General features: G+C 32.4%; 1 protein-coding gene and 1 pseudogene across 1 annotated transcript in view; one reads left to right on the top strand and one right to left on the bottom strand.

Annotated features, from left to right (window-relative positions):
• Znf804a (zinc finger protein 804A) overlaps positions 1-15,036 on the top strand; it is a 285,210-nt gene that overhangs the window by 46,923 nt on the left and 223,251 nt on the right. The window lies entirely within an intron of this gene.
• Positions 7,346-10,570, bottom strand: LOC143407184 (protein yippee-like 5 pseudogene; annotated as a pseudogene).

Raw genomic sequence — 15,036 nt, 5'->3', positions numbered from 1 at the left:
CATTTTTGCTTGACCAATTTCAATCTTACTAAATTGTAGTTCTGTGCACCTGTCTCAGAATGCTGTTGCTAAAGACCATGAAGTGTTACCCTGAGGAAAACAAGGTTAGATTGCCAAAGGAGTACAGGACAGGGGAATATGAAGATACAGAAAAAGAGAATGGTTCACAGCATGAGGTCTCATCCAAATCCTTAGAGTGGCTTGGTTATCTATCTGAATCTCTATTAATGTGTACCAGGTGGAAAGGTTTTGGCTCATGTCAGAAATTTTTTTGGATTTAGCATTATTTACGGGTCTGATTAGTATTCTAGAATTGGCTCTTTTTCTGGAAGAAAGTGTCCAATAAAGTCACATTTTGATTTATTCAATCTAATCTGTAGATGTAAGTTCAAGCAGATGCAATTCCCTCTGGTTTCATTTGATGAGAATGGAGTTTTCCAGAGGGTTTTGTTGTTGTTGTTGTTATTGTTGTATTTAATCACAGAAATCAGGCTTTGTATGGCATCAAGCAGGCAGCATGATTAAGGGCAGTTTTTACTATTTGTGACAGTCTAAGAATATCATTAGAGTAAGCATGTTTTGTCCTAATAGTTATCATAAAGAAGAACAAAAATAGAAAAAGAACCATGAAGGGTGGATAATAAGTGTTGGTTTGTGGAAAAATTGATGGTAAAATTTTCATAGATGAAAAGCAATTAAAAAAATCACACTAGGAATTAGATATATATTGCTATCCTACAAATAATTAAATATTTATTAGTTAATTATTTAGATTTCTGAACTTTAGTGGGTTCTTTTGTAATTAATTTTTCCTATATTAGTAGTATTTTTTTACCCATAAAGTGAAAGTTATGATGTCAAGATCAACAACTGTGGAATGTATTAAATATAATGGGGAAGGTAAAAATATATGCACAGCACACACAAATTATATTTATATACTTATTTTGGAACCTTAACAAACCTTGCAGGAGGCATATAATGTTACAATTCCATTTGCAAAGTAAAACATTTCCTATTTGATTTATAGAAGTAGTATCACACAGCTTGGAAGAATATTTTCTTATTTTGGGCCCTAAGATTACAAATATGTGAAAAATAAGGAAGAATTGTGGAATATTTAAAATACCTACCATCTCACAAAAGCAAACAAACACACCCAAAGAGCTTCATGATTACTTCTAGGATGATTCTGAGCAAGGGTGACTGACTTTAATTGAGAAGGAGTAGTGTTCCCACATCTACCAGGAATTTATAAGGTTGAACATCTATATTTATAGTTAGTTCATGTTGCGTGTTCAAGTTAAGGCACATATCACATTTGTTTTTATTTCTCAAAACATGCTTACCATTCTAAATTGAGACATTTCTCTCCATCTTGATCTTTGTTTTATTGATATAGGATGATGTCTTTTGTTCAGTGTCCCTTCAGTCTTCATTATTTATAGATGTCCTGGATGATCTATTGGGGGAAGGAATATAAATTTATTAGGGGTCTTGTTCTGCTTTTATAGATTCCTTTCAAAATATTCTGTCAAGTGGTGTAGCTGAGGTAAAGAAACAGATTCTCATTCGAATTTTCATTTTCTAATCAGATCTCTGATTTCAGGTTTTAGTTCATTTAAAAAATAAGATGAGAAGCTGACATTAAACATTGAGGCCTTTAATTTTTGAATGCCATTGAAAAGCATTTTTTAATCTACCCTGAAAATCTTCATAAGTTTCATGCTTTCTTTCCACATGTAATTGAATTTGATTCATTTGTTTTTTATTGTAAATGTTTAAGCCATTTCTGTTAATAGACTTTGCACCCCTCCCTCCCTTCTTTCCTTCATTCTTTCACTAGGAGGGAGTGATTCTGGAGACCCCTTTGAGGGTAACTTCATTTGGCTTTTTGTAATACAGGATTTACCACCTGAGATTTCTAACAATGTGTACCATTTCTAGGTCACACAGACCCAAATGAATTATATCTTTTGTGAAGAGACTTAGACCAAATAGGTAAAGAAAGTTTAGATTTTCTCTGTAAGAACTGACAATGGTTGGTTGAAATTAATGCTTGTGCACTTCATAAACTGGCTCACTAACCTGGCATCTAGCTCTGTTTAAGAACAAACCAGACAATATGTATTTCCTGGAAGTTGAAAAGTTAGAGTTAATGCTCTCTAAGGATTGAAACCTAAATTTCAGGTCAGGAAGAGAGGCAAGGTGAGGGTGAGGCAAGGAGAGGAAAGTGAGGAGAGGAGAATATAATTGTATTATGAGTGATCTACAGCAAAATTCATCTGAATGGACACCGGTCCTATAAGAACCTCAAACTAGTTTCTCTCTGAAAGCCCAGAGAGCAGGTGCAGAGGTTCTTTGCTTGAATTCTTAGACATTTCCTTATGAAAATCAGCACTTTCAGACTTCCATACAGCATGACACTTGGGGCTGGGGATGCAGGTTGTAGTAGGTGCTTGTGTGCCGCAGTCCGGCTGCAGCAAAATAACCGGGAGGTGACGAGGAACTTGTGTATATTGATACAGCAGGAGTGGGAGCCTTTTATTGTAGGACAGGAGGAGTATATATACATTCCACACAGATTATCTTAATTAACATAAACTAGATACAGCAGTTAACCAATAAGGAATCTCCACACTTAATGGCTCGCTGGCATTACTTCACAAACCACTCCACCTGGCAAAATGCCAGGTGCCATCTTGACTTGTTTATAGACTCTAACACTTGTGCAGCTTGAGTGAGTCCTTTGGTTCAATTCCGAGCACTCTCCCAAAACAAATGTACTCCAGATAGTATAACACAAACTATCCCAAAAGAATGAGATAAAGTAATGATCTGATAATACCAATACTGCTAAACACATAGGAACAGATAATCAGGTTCAAACTAAGAAACTATGGTTCCTTGGGGAGAGTATTTGGCTTTTGCTGGTTTCTCCTGAGTTGGAAACAAAGGAAAAACCTAAGGAAATTGGCAATCATTGATTCAGCCCTGCATATAGTGGGCTAATTGTTGCAGAACTGGAGGTATGGCTTGCTGGACTGGCTACTGCAGAGATTGCATTTAGAATTCTGTTGTCTTATAGGGTTTAGCCATTCTTCATTTGTATATGTTTTTCTCAGTACTAATACCAATAATAATAATACTATTTGACATTTATCAAACAACTACTATATGGTTGGAGACTTTATAAAATACATTATGATATAAATCTTATTGTAATATGAATCTTATTATTCTCAGTTTATTGAGATTTTAAATATATCCATCAAGGCATATATGTGTGTTTGTATATAAATTTCTGAAAGCAAAATTAAAAATTAGGAGGTGATATAATAACAAAACCCAGAAATGGCTGGCTGTAAGGTGTCTTCCTTGATAACCTGTGAAAAAAATATATTCTTTACATACATACAGCTTAACATTACCACCTTTTAGCATTTAATCATCATATTACATATAAATGTAGTTGGGCATAAAACTGAATGAATAGATAACACATAGAAAGTACATAAAGAAACACCTCCAGGTTACCAAGTGCTTAAATTAGTAATTTTCAGTTCTAATGTCATTCCAGGAACAGAAATGAGCAGGAGAAAATGTATTCACTTCAGAATCTTTAGAAATGAGTAGGTCAGTGAGGTATGATGTCATACACATGTAATCCCAGTGACTCAGGAGGCTGAGGCAGAAGAATAGCAAGTTCAAGCCCAGTTTCCACAACTTAGTGAGATCCCATCTCAAAATAAAAACAGGACTGAAAATGTCTGTTAGAAGCATAATGTTCTTGGGTTTGATCACCAGTACCACAAAAAGTAAAAACAAAAGTAAACGGGAGGGGTAAGGGTAAGGGTGGTTAGGTCAATTTCTTTGTTGACTTGTAAATTCAATTTGTTTAAGAAATTTTTTAATTCAGTCTACATTTAGTCTACATGTGGCAAATAGATAAATTATTTCCAAAGTCAGAGTCTGAATGTCCCTACTTGAAAACAGAATGTTAAACCAGGCATTCTTTATCTAATCTGTTCTATATGATTTCTGAAAGTTGTTTTTAAAGATATTGAGAAATGTTAGATAAAGATCTACCTATAATCAATCATACATTTGTCTTATTAAACTTTTTAGAAACAAAACAAGTCCACAGGTTCTTCTACTCTTTCAATATTTGATGAAAATTTTACAATGACTCTTTTCTCCTTTCCACCCCCATACTACAAACTTAGTGAACGGACTAAGTCCCAAACACAATTATTCTATTTTAAATAATCTTCTATTAATCTCTTACAACATGCCAAATGTCCTAGAAAGAACAACCAACCTACTTGTGTTCTCAAACACAAGTAAAAGATACAAACATAAAATGTGTAATACACAAGAATAATTGTTACACCTGAGCTGTCCAGAAAAAGCCTCTTGAGACACCTTGAATTCTTGTTAAAGAGTGGGTAAACAGAGGCGCCAGAATCTAGCAAGTTGTTAATAGATACTGAGTTTAAACTGATATCACCTTAGCATGATTTTTAGAGCTATCACTTTGACTACTCTATTTTGAGTAATATTTATGGTAGAATTTCTTCCACATGTATGCAAGGGATCCTGTGTCCTCTATTAAAAATCAGTTAAAACAAGTAAAAGCAGCTATTTAATTTTAAATGAAAGATGGAACAAAATTATTGTTTATTAACAAAATATACTTATTAGGTGTTCTAACTAATCATATTATGTTGAAACCATCGTTCAACCAGTATGTTTTAACTCTCTTCTGTAGTCCTGCATGTAATTTGAAATTACTTGAAAGATGAATGGATAAAGAAAAGGTGGTATATAAACACAATGAACTATTACTCAGCCTAAATAAGAATGAAATTATGGCATTTGCTAGAAAATGGATAGAGCTGGCAAATATCATGCTAAGCAAAATAAGCCAATCCCATAAAACCAAAGGCCAAATGTTTTCTCGGAAATGCATAGGCTAATTCACAATAAAGTAGTGGGAGGGCTAGGGAAGGATAGAGTTATTTGGATTAAGTAGAAGGGAGTGAAAGGAAGGAAGGGGATATGGAGGTAAGAAGGAAAATCGAATGAATCTGACATTATTACCTTGTGTACATATGTGACTACAAGACCAGTGTGATTCTACATCATGTACAACCAGAAGAATGATAAATTTTACTTCATTTATTTATACTGTATCAAAGTATATTCTACTGTCATGTATAACTAATTAGAAGAAATGAAAAATACAATAAAATTTTAAAAATATTAAAAAATTAACTCTGTTGTATACTTATTTTAAAAAAATACTAAAAATTTAGGAACTGAACCCATTTAATAATTCATTCTTGAGGTAGAACCCTGGAGAACTTTCAGTTAGATAATAAACCATTAGTTAACTCCTATGTTCTTCAAGCATTTTAATGAGGATATATTTGCTTAAATGTATGATTGTGGTACTTTTTTGAAATAATTCCGAAAATCTAGGGAATCTATCACTAAGTTGAATGTTTTGTTCTGTTGCTCTTCCAAAGCAGAAATAGTAACATCACCTGTTATGTGTTCTGAAAGGACATGTTGCTATATTCATTTTATACTTGACATAGAAGCTAAGGTTTTAAGATGGTGTGTTTGAAAATGTGATATGCAGTGTATGGCATTGCTTGGAATTATTAGAAACTATCAAAGCTTTGTTTCACTCTATGATGCATAATAAATTTCCCTTTTTGTTTGGCTATTCAAATTATATAAAGAGAATATTTAAATATCCACAGAAAGTATTCAGTCCTCAGGGTATATGTGTAGCCTTTTCTGCTTAGCATCTAGATTTCACTGTGAAACAAACATTAAAAATGCTTTTTTTAATGACAGTGTTTATCTATGATTGTTATCATTTTTAGAGCCAAATCATGATTACAGAATTATTCATTGCTTATTGTTATTGATTTTTAAAATTTATCAAATTCCAGTTGTAGGTCTGGATAACTTTCTGTACATCATTATTTCTTTTAATACACCAAATGATAAATTAGTGAAGCTCTTTTGTTATTTTTTTGTGACAAAAACCAAATATTGTCAAATATTTTCTCTTATGCTGTAGGTTGTCTCATCATTCTGTTGATATTTTTTTCTCTGATTTGTTAAAGCTTCTTAGTTTGATGTAATCCCACTTGTCTAATTTTGCTTTTATTTCCTGTGAAATAAATTATTTTGGTCATATGAAATTATATGGTCATATGAAAATAATTGCTTCTACCAATATTTTGAAGTGTTTTCCATGCTTCTTTCTAGTATTCTTGTAATTTTAAGTCTTACTTTTAGGCGTTGATCCAATTTGAATTGATTTTTGTAGAGTGGGAGGTAGAATCCAATTTAAATTTTCTATATGTGCATATTCAGTGTTCCATTTATTTAAGAAGCTATCTTTTCCCCAGAGTTTGTTTTTAATACCTTTCTTGACAATCATGACTCTAAGTGTGTTTATTTATTTATGGTATCTCTAATCTGTTCTATGGATCTGAGTATGCTTTTATGGCAGTATCATGCTGTTTTGGTGACTGTGATTCCGTAGTGCGTCTTTTTCCCCCCCAACTATTATTTTATTTATATCACATGGAAAAAGACAACCCGTCAGTTCCGCCTCATTTCAGAAAATGTTTCCAATCAACACCAGTTATGTGGTGACAAATGAGTAGGAATGGTGACATCTTCAGGTCAAGACTGACAAGGAAGAATGGCTTCTGGTGCTAGGGTTCATCTCCAACACATGGGCCAGAACAAGCCAGGCTAACCCTGAGTCTTTAATGCTGAGCTTAGATTTCGCATCTCTGAAGCCAGCAAATCAAGTGAAATCACTGAGTTTAAAAAAAAAAAAAAGTTTTAAAACAAAACCCAAATAAGTTTTAAAAACATGCTCTTGATATATTCTCCATTCAAAATTTACATAAAACACACTTTTTCAACTCTAATAGCCCAGATTTTTTTCTCCACATAGCCCACCATATAGCTGCAGAGACTCTTCAGCCTCAAGGTGTAAACACAGGAGGAAAAAACTAAAAGCAACTTCATAGTATTCTCTGTACACACTGCTGGTTGGAAAATACAAAGTTAAAAGGAAGGGAGGGAGGGAGGGAGGGAGGGAGGGAGGAAGGAAGGAAGGAAGGAAGGAAGGAAGGAAGGAAGGAAGGAAGGAAGGAAGGAAGGAAGGAAAGGTTCCAACTTAACATTCTCACAACCTCTGTTCTGCAGTTCACGAATCCGACTCTGATGCTAAGAAGACAGTGTGTGTAAGTAGATTTTTGTTTTCAGTGAAGGGAACCTGAGAACAGATGGATTTGTCTCTTTTTCTTCAAGAGTTATCAGATGGTACCTTCTCCTCAAAGCTCTCAATCTCTGGAACTAGAACTTGTTCCAGGATCACATGGCCTTTCTTATAATGCTGGCTGTCTTCAGTAGCAAACTCATAGATTCATCCGAGTTTGCTCTTGCAGTTTTTGCAGATCACATTACAAATCATGTGTCACCCATTGAGCCTGAAGGAATCTTGAACTTCACTGTACTGTAGGTTAACTACCTTGTTAAAAAGAAACATTCTACCCATTGGGCCTGTGAACCAAGTGAAGATGAGATCTGAGCTGTTAGTCAGGATTGTGTTACAGTTTGCACAAGAAAACAGAGAGGGTACCAACAATATGATCAAGGAAAATTCTGCCTATTTTGATTTCTAAAAACCCCTGAATTGTTGGTGAGATTTACGCTGCCAGCAGCTCTTTGCTCTTCAGCTGGGATGGAACTGTAGTATCTAATCTTGAAATCAGGTGTTGGAATTCCTCCAACTTTGTGCTCTTTTTGCTCCAGATTGATTTGGTATTTGGGATTCTTTACTTCCATGTGAATTTTAGGATTAAATTGAATAATGCCATGGTTATTTTGGTAAGGATTACATTGATTCTGTGAATTCCTTCAGGTAGGGTGGACATTTAAAAATATTAATTTTTCTGATTCATGAACATAGGAGGTCTTTCTGTTATTTTTATGTGTTTTCAATTTATTTTATCATTTTAGAGGCATTTGTAATTTTCATTGTAGATTTCTTTTGCTCTCTTGGTTACATTTATTCTAAGATATTCTATTATATTCATTATGATTCAATGACTTTTATTATTGATTTCTCAGAGAGTTTACTAGTAGTATAAAAAATTACTAATTTTTGTGTACTGATTTGTGTCCTGAAGCTTTACTGAATTAATTTACTGAAAATAAAACAATGGAGAAAATATGTTCCATGCAAATGGAGACTTCAAGGAAGTAAGGATAGCTAGACTTATATCAGACAAAATGAACTTCAAGATAAGACAAAGTTTACTATATATTACTCCAGGAATCAATTCAATAAGAAGATATAATTATTAATATTGTTCTCATATACTGAAAACTTATATGGGAATAATATCAGAGAACCCAATGTTATAAAGAAAATGCTATTAAATCTACAGTAAATGATAGGCTGAAATATAGTAATAGTGACCTACTTCAGTACCCAACTTTCATCAATGAACACATAATCCAGACCAAAAAAAAATAACAAATGTCAGAGTTAAACTATACTACAGATCAAATGAACTTCATATGCATTTTATAGAACATTTCATCGATGTAGAATATACATACATTCTTTTCTTCAACATATAGACTCTCTTCAATAGACCATCTACTGGACCATAAAACAAGTGTGAACAGATGAAAAATTAACCACATATTGTATGTTTTCTGACCAAATTGGAACAAAATTAGAAATTGAAACAGGAAGTAGAGACAAAAATATTTTATATATTATACAAATACAGGGAGACTGTATAACCCACTTTTGAAAGTAAATGGATTATTGCAGAAATCAAAAAAAGAAACTTAAAAAAAAATCCAGCAATTGAAAATGGAAGACCATAATATGAAAACTTAAGGATACAGAAAAAAAACTGCCCTAGGAGGTAAATTCAAAGCAATACGTACTCACATTTAAAAAAAGGAAAGATTTTTAAACAAGTAACAATGATACAACTGAAGGGCCTAGAAAATCATGAACCAACCAAACTCCAAATTAGTAGAAGGAAAGAAATAATGATGATTAGAGCAAAAATAAATAAAGTAGAAATAAATAAAGTAGAATTGGCATTCTGAAAAAATGAAAAATTATCAAAAGAGTCTAGCTGGTCTATTAGGGAAAAAGGAGAGAAGATATAATTAAATGGAATCAGACATGAAAAATACATTATAACTAATGTCACAAAATCAAATATCTCAAAGGATATTTGAAGGCTAATTTGGACAACTATACCCTAACAAATTAGAAAATGTAGAAGAAATGGATAAAATAGATGCAATATAACCTATTAAAACTAAACCCTGAGTACATAACATGTCTGAATAGACCAATAAACAAGCAATAAGTTTGTTGGATCAGTAACAACAATAACAACAACAAAAGGCTCCCAGCAAAAGAGAGACTCAGGACTAATGCCCCCACTGCTGAATTTTACCAAGCTTTTCAAGAAGACATACATGGCAATTCTTGAACTATACCAAAGAATTAAGGGAAGGAACACTTCCAAATTCATTCTGTGAAACCAACATTACTTTGATATCACCACTAGGGAAGGACAACATGAAAGAAAGAAAAAAGAAAGAAAGAAAAGAAAGACAATCACGGGCCAATACCTGTGATGAACATAAATGTAAATGTTCTTAATAAAATATTAATAATCTACATTTAAAAATATATTAAGAAGATCGCACAGCATAATCAACTTGGTTACATTCCAGGAATGCAAGTTGGTTCAATATATGCAAATCAATACATGCAATTCATCACATAAAAATAATTAAGAATAAAAGTCAGATGATCATCTCCATAGATGCAGAAAAGTGACATAACTCACTGCATATTTCTGCTAAAACAATGATGAAAAAGGGATGCAAAAAACTTATCTCAATATAATAAAGCCATATGACAAACCAAGCCAATAATCATACTGAATGAGGAATGCTTAAAGAATTTTCCTTAAAATAAAAAACAAGACCAGAATATCCACTCACCATTCTTATTTAATATAATTCTTGAAATTTTATCCAGAGAAATTAGTCATGAGAAAGAAATTAAAGGTATACAAGTAAAAGAAATTGAAGGTATACAAGTAAAAAAGAGGAGTCAAATTATCTATGTTTGCAAATGATATGTTTCTGTACTTAGAAGACCCATGAAACTCTACCAGAAAAGTAGCAGCATAGGAAATCAACATACAGAAGTGAATAACTTTTCTGTAAACTAGTACCAAATCCACCGGGGGGTGGGGGGGAACATACATGGGAAAACATTTAATTCATAATCATTTCAATTCATTTTTAATATTATAACATTTAAAAACATTATGACAACTATTTAGAATGATATGCATAGAAAATTTGTCTAGTATATATTTTATTCATTTCCTCAAGTTTTATTTTGAAAAGCTTTGAAGTTACCAATAAAGTTACACAACTAATACAAGAGACTTTCACATACCTTAACGTAAATCATCCAGTCATTAATATTTTCCTACCTTTGTTCAAATTCTCTCTCTCTCTCTCTCTCTCTCTCTCTCTCTCTCTCTCTCTCTCTCTCTCAGATAGAGAGGATTTGAACAAAGGTAGAAAAATATTAATGAATATATATTATATATTATAAAATATATATATTATATATGTATAATCTATATGTGTTTATGGGCAGAACCATTTGAAGAAAACTTCATATACTTCATTCTTATTTATTTATTTATTTATTTATTTATTTATTTATTTATTTATTTTTGGCACTGGGGATTGAACTCAGGAGCACTCAACCACTGAGTCACTGAGTCACATCCCCGGCCCTATTTTTAATTTTATTTAGAGACAGGGTCTCACTGGATTGCTTAGAACCTCACTTTTGCTGAGGCTGGCTTTGAACTTGTGATCTTCCTGTCTCAGCCTCCACAGCTGAGATTACACAGAGATTACAGGCTTCTTCCACTGCACCCGGCTCATCCTTAAATATTATAATATCTATCTCAAAAATTGTGATCATTCAGAGAAGTAACTGTAAATGAACACATTGTAAGTATTTAACATTGATGTAGTATTTGTTCTAATATACCATCTTTATGTATCATCTGAGTATGTAATTATGATCTATTATCTACCTATATCTCAATGGTTCCAAATTGTTCTTTTTTTGTGCTTTCCTTCCCTTTGTTTTGTTTGATATTGATTTCAATAACAAGTTACATTTTTTTAATATTTATTTTTTAGTTGTAATTGGACACAATACCTTTATTTATTCATTTATTTTACTGCTGAGCCACAACCCTAGCCCAAAAGATCACATTTTGTGTTCAGGGTTTTTTTTTTGTGTGTGTGTGTGCTGTTTATTCTCAAAACATTTTCAGATCCTGAATAAGATTGTAGGTATTTTTTAGATTTAATGTGTTTCCTTTCTTCTTTTGATACCAACCATTGGTAATGTATTTATCACATGAGTCTCAAGACTCTGGTTGGAGGCTATTCTTAAAATGGTGAAGGTTACTCAAATAGATTAAAATACTGATACACTTTATTAGATACGTTTATTAAAATAGATGTCAAAAAATAGGATATTGATAAAATGAGGTTCAAAATAAGTATATTTGTAAGGACAAGGCATTCAGTCCAATTGTTTTCAGGAAAAAGTACCTGAATCCTGAGAATGTAGGGATACATTCCATCTTTATTAGTCTGCCTACACTTCTTTACCTATATATGTCTTTATTTTCACTTCACCTCTTTGTAGTATAGCCTCCCAGCTCTTTTCTAATGAAAACAGGAACAAATCATCTTTCATGAGTTCAGCCTGCAACATCTTTTAAACTAAATAGTAACAGTTGCCCATATTCAATGTTATTTTTGATGCTACAACCTAGGTGAGGCACATATAAGGAATCTTTTAATACCAGGTAAAGTTAGGGATTGCTGTCTGCCTTATGTCCTCCAACGTCTTGTCATGATGACTTCTACCACGCAGTAGACACAACACAGTGATGGCTGTTTTCATTCATTGCATATCATAATTGAACCGGTAGAAAACAAAGCATCAGAATGTTGTTTTTGAAAACGAAAATAATGAATGAAATGAATGAAACTCAGACATTAGGTAAGGAAAATTACTGTTTATCTTCTGGCTTGAATCTGTTTTTTTTTAATGAACTCTCAAAACCCCAAGCTTTTCTTTGAATCTTTCTCAGATCTTAGTGGAAAAAGAGAATATATATGTATATATGTATTTATGTACATATACGTACGTAATATATGAATATATATATTAAAAGTATACATATGTGTATATATTCATATAGAGATGTACAATTAATACTTCACATGTATTGAATATAAAATATGACTTGTTAACTGGAAACTACATTGAGTTTGAATGAAGATCAGTGATTAAGGCACAACTCCAAGGGTATTTTGATGCATGAATTTCTTTGTCAGGTGGCAAATGCATAGATGTTACCACTCCTTTGTTCTCTGCCTTAGATAGACATCACACACTGTAAAATGGAGATGAAAGGGTGTTTTATCTGGAAGGCATTTATCTCAGTATCCTTCACTGCTTAATTCAACAATCTTCAAAATACAGAAAATACATATGGAACTAGAGAATGTGTAAGACAATGCCAAGAAAACTTTTTCCAGAAGATTTAGAAATAGCTATAGAGGTCACAAAGCAGTTTGACAAATTTGAAGATATATTTTGTCTCAAGGAACATATTTAAAGATCTTTGTGTAGGGCATGTTTTATTTCTCTTGTCTACCTCATTTTTGAGGATGTTCATTTAGGTTTGAAAAAATGCTAATGAAATACATCAGAGATGAATAACAATATTTCTATCAGTGTTTGAATTTTTAAAATATTCAATGATTCATAAAGCCTAAGTAAATTAACTAAAATACAAGCAAATTGACACAGTTACATGGCAAGTGAATCTAAATACTATTTCTATTTCTAAATGTAATTTTAAAAAATTATTTTTTAGTTGTATCGGGATATAATACCTTCAATATTTATTTATTTATTTTTATGTGGTGCTGAGGATTGAACCCAGGGCCTCACAAATGGTTGGTGAGCACTCTACCACTGAGCCACAACCTCAGCCCTCTAAATATAAATTTACATAACAATTCTGATCTGAAATTGTTTGGAAGATTGATAAACTTATTCTCAATCCATTACTCATACTTTTAATCCTCTAATATTCCATTATATTGACTGATTTTAAATAACAAACTTACTTTCAGCACAAAGAAAATTATCTAAAATATTTCTTTTTTATTATTTTGCATAAATAACATTAAATGTTCAGTTTATTTTCATTTTATGCTTGCTGCTTTTATGTAATATTTTATGATCACAAAGCTTACTATGAGGAAACTATAATGCATAGGAATCTACCTCTTGTGTGGAATATGATACCTCTGTACTTCCATCTCAAGTTTCTTTGAAGAAAAAGAAATTCACTCTCTTGACCTAAACAGCTCACCAATAGAAAGAACTCAAAGATGGATTTGGGGATATTGACTTGAGTTACTATATTAGTTTTCTCTTACTGTACACCAATACATTTGGCAACTTGAAATGATTCACATTTATTACACAATTTCCATAGTTCTACATTCTGATGCTGCATGGCTATATTCTCTCTTCTGTGTCTCACAGAACCAGAGTCAATCAGAAGTGCTCATATCTTAGCTGGAGAATTTGAGATTGAAAAATCTGCTTGCAAGCATTTTCAAGTTGTTCACTGATTTAGATTCTTTGAGTCAGTAGGATTGAGATCCTTATTTCCTTTTGACAGTGCTCCAGGGGCCACTCTCTGCTCTGAGAGCTAACTTGTATTCTTGTATTTGTTTCTTAGATGTCCAATCTCCATTTTCAAACCAGATAAAGCAATCTGCATGATTCCCTCTTGTGCTATGAATTTCTCTGATTTCTCCCTCTATCACATTTCTTTATTTTATTTTATTTTATTTTTTTCATCTTTCATACATTTGATTCAAGTGAGTTATGCACTTCCATTTTTACCCCAAATACAAATTGCAGAATCACATCAGTTACACATTCACAATGTTTACATAATGCCATATTAGTGACTGTTGTATTCTGCTGCCTTTCCTATCCCCTACTATCCCCCCTCCCCTCCCCTCCCATCTTCCCTCTCTACCTATTTCTTTCACTTTCTATTTTGCCTCTCTCTTGTATATATAAAATTTCACTTTGCATCATGGAATTACACTGTTAACACCCAGATAATCCATAATAATTTTGCTATTTTTAATAGATGGTTATAATTGGTTACATCTGCAACCTCGCTTTGCCATGTAACATAAGCATGGGAGTAATACCAAGAAGTGGAAATCACAGGGGCCAAAATCCTGCCTACTGTGATTATTTTCCCAAGGGAATGTGTACATTTGAAACAGCATACTGTTTATTTTCAATTGTTTCCTTTATCCAATTAAAATCATACATAGAGCAATTTTAGTGCATGAGTAAACATAATTCAATGTAAATATAGATTTTATTAGCGATTTAATACTTTATATCAATTGATTTCCTCAAAATAGTTATTTTAACTAGTGTCACAATACATCAGAAGCTAGGAAGACAGGTTCATTTCAAAGCACACAAAATTTACTAAGAAGTATATCACATCTTGTGTCCATCATGCTAATGGATTACACCAGATTCAAAATCCATGTATTCTAAATCTTTAGCTACTAAGATTCATTAGAAACAACATGTGCAAATAAAAATAATGAATAACCAAGATAAAATATTTCCTTACACTCTCTATTGTAATCATAAAGTGTAATACTTTTAAATACTGCTAAAATGATTTTGTGGTAATTTTGTATTTGCACCACTTGTATGAATTTGTTTTCTCATGATCAGCAAAAATTCTCAGTTTCCAAATTGTATATACCTTCTCA

The sequence above is a fragment of the Callospermophilus lateralis genome, chromosome 9 (assembly GCF_048772815.1).
Source record: "Callospermophilus lateralis isolate mCalLat2 chromosome 9, mCalLat2.hap1, whole genome shotgun sequence".
Taxonomy (NCBI): Eukaryota; Metazoa; Chordata; class Mammalia; order Rodentia; family Sciuridae; genus Callospermophilus; species Callospermophilus lateralis.
This window is presented reverse-complemented; position numbering and strand designations above follow the sequence as displayed.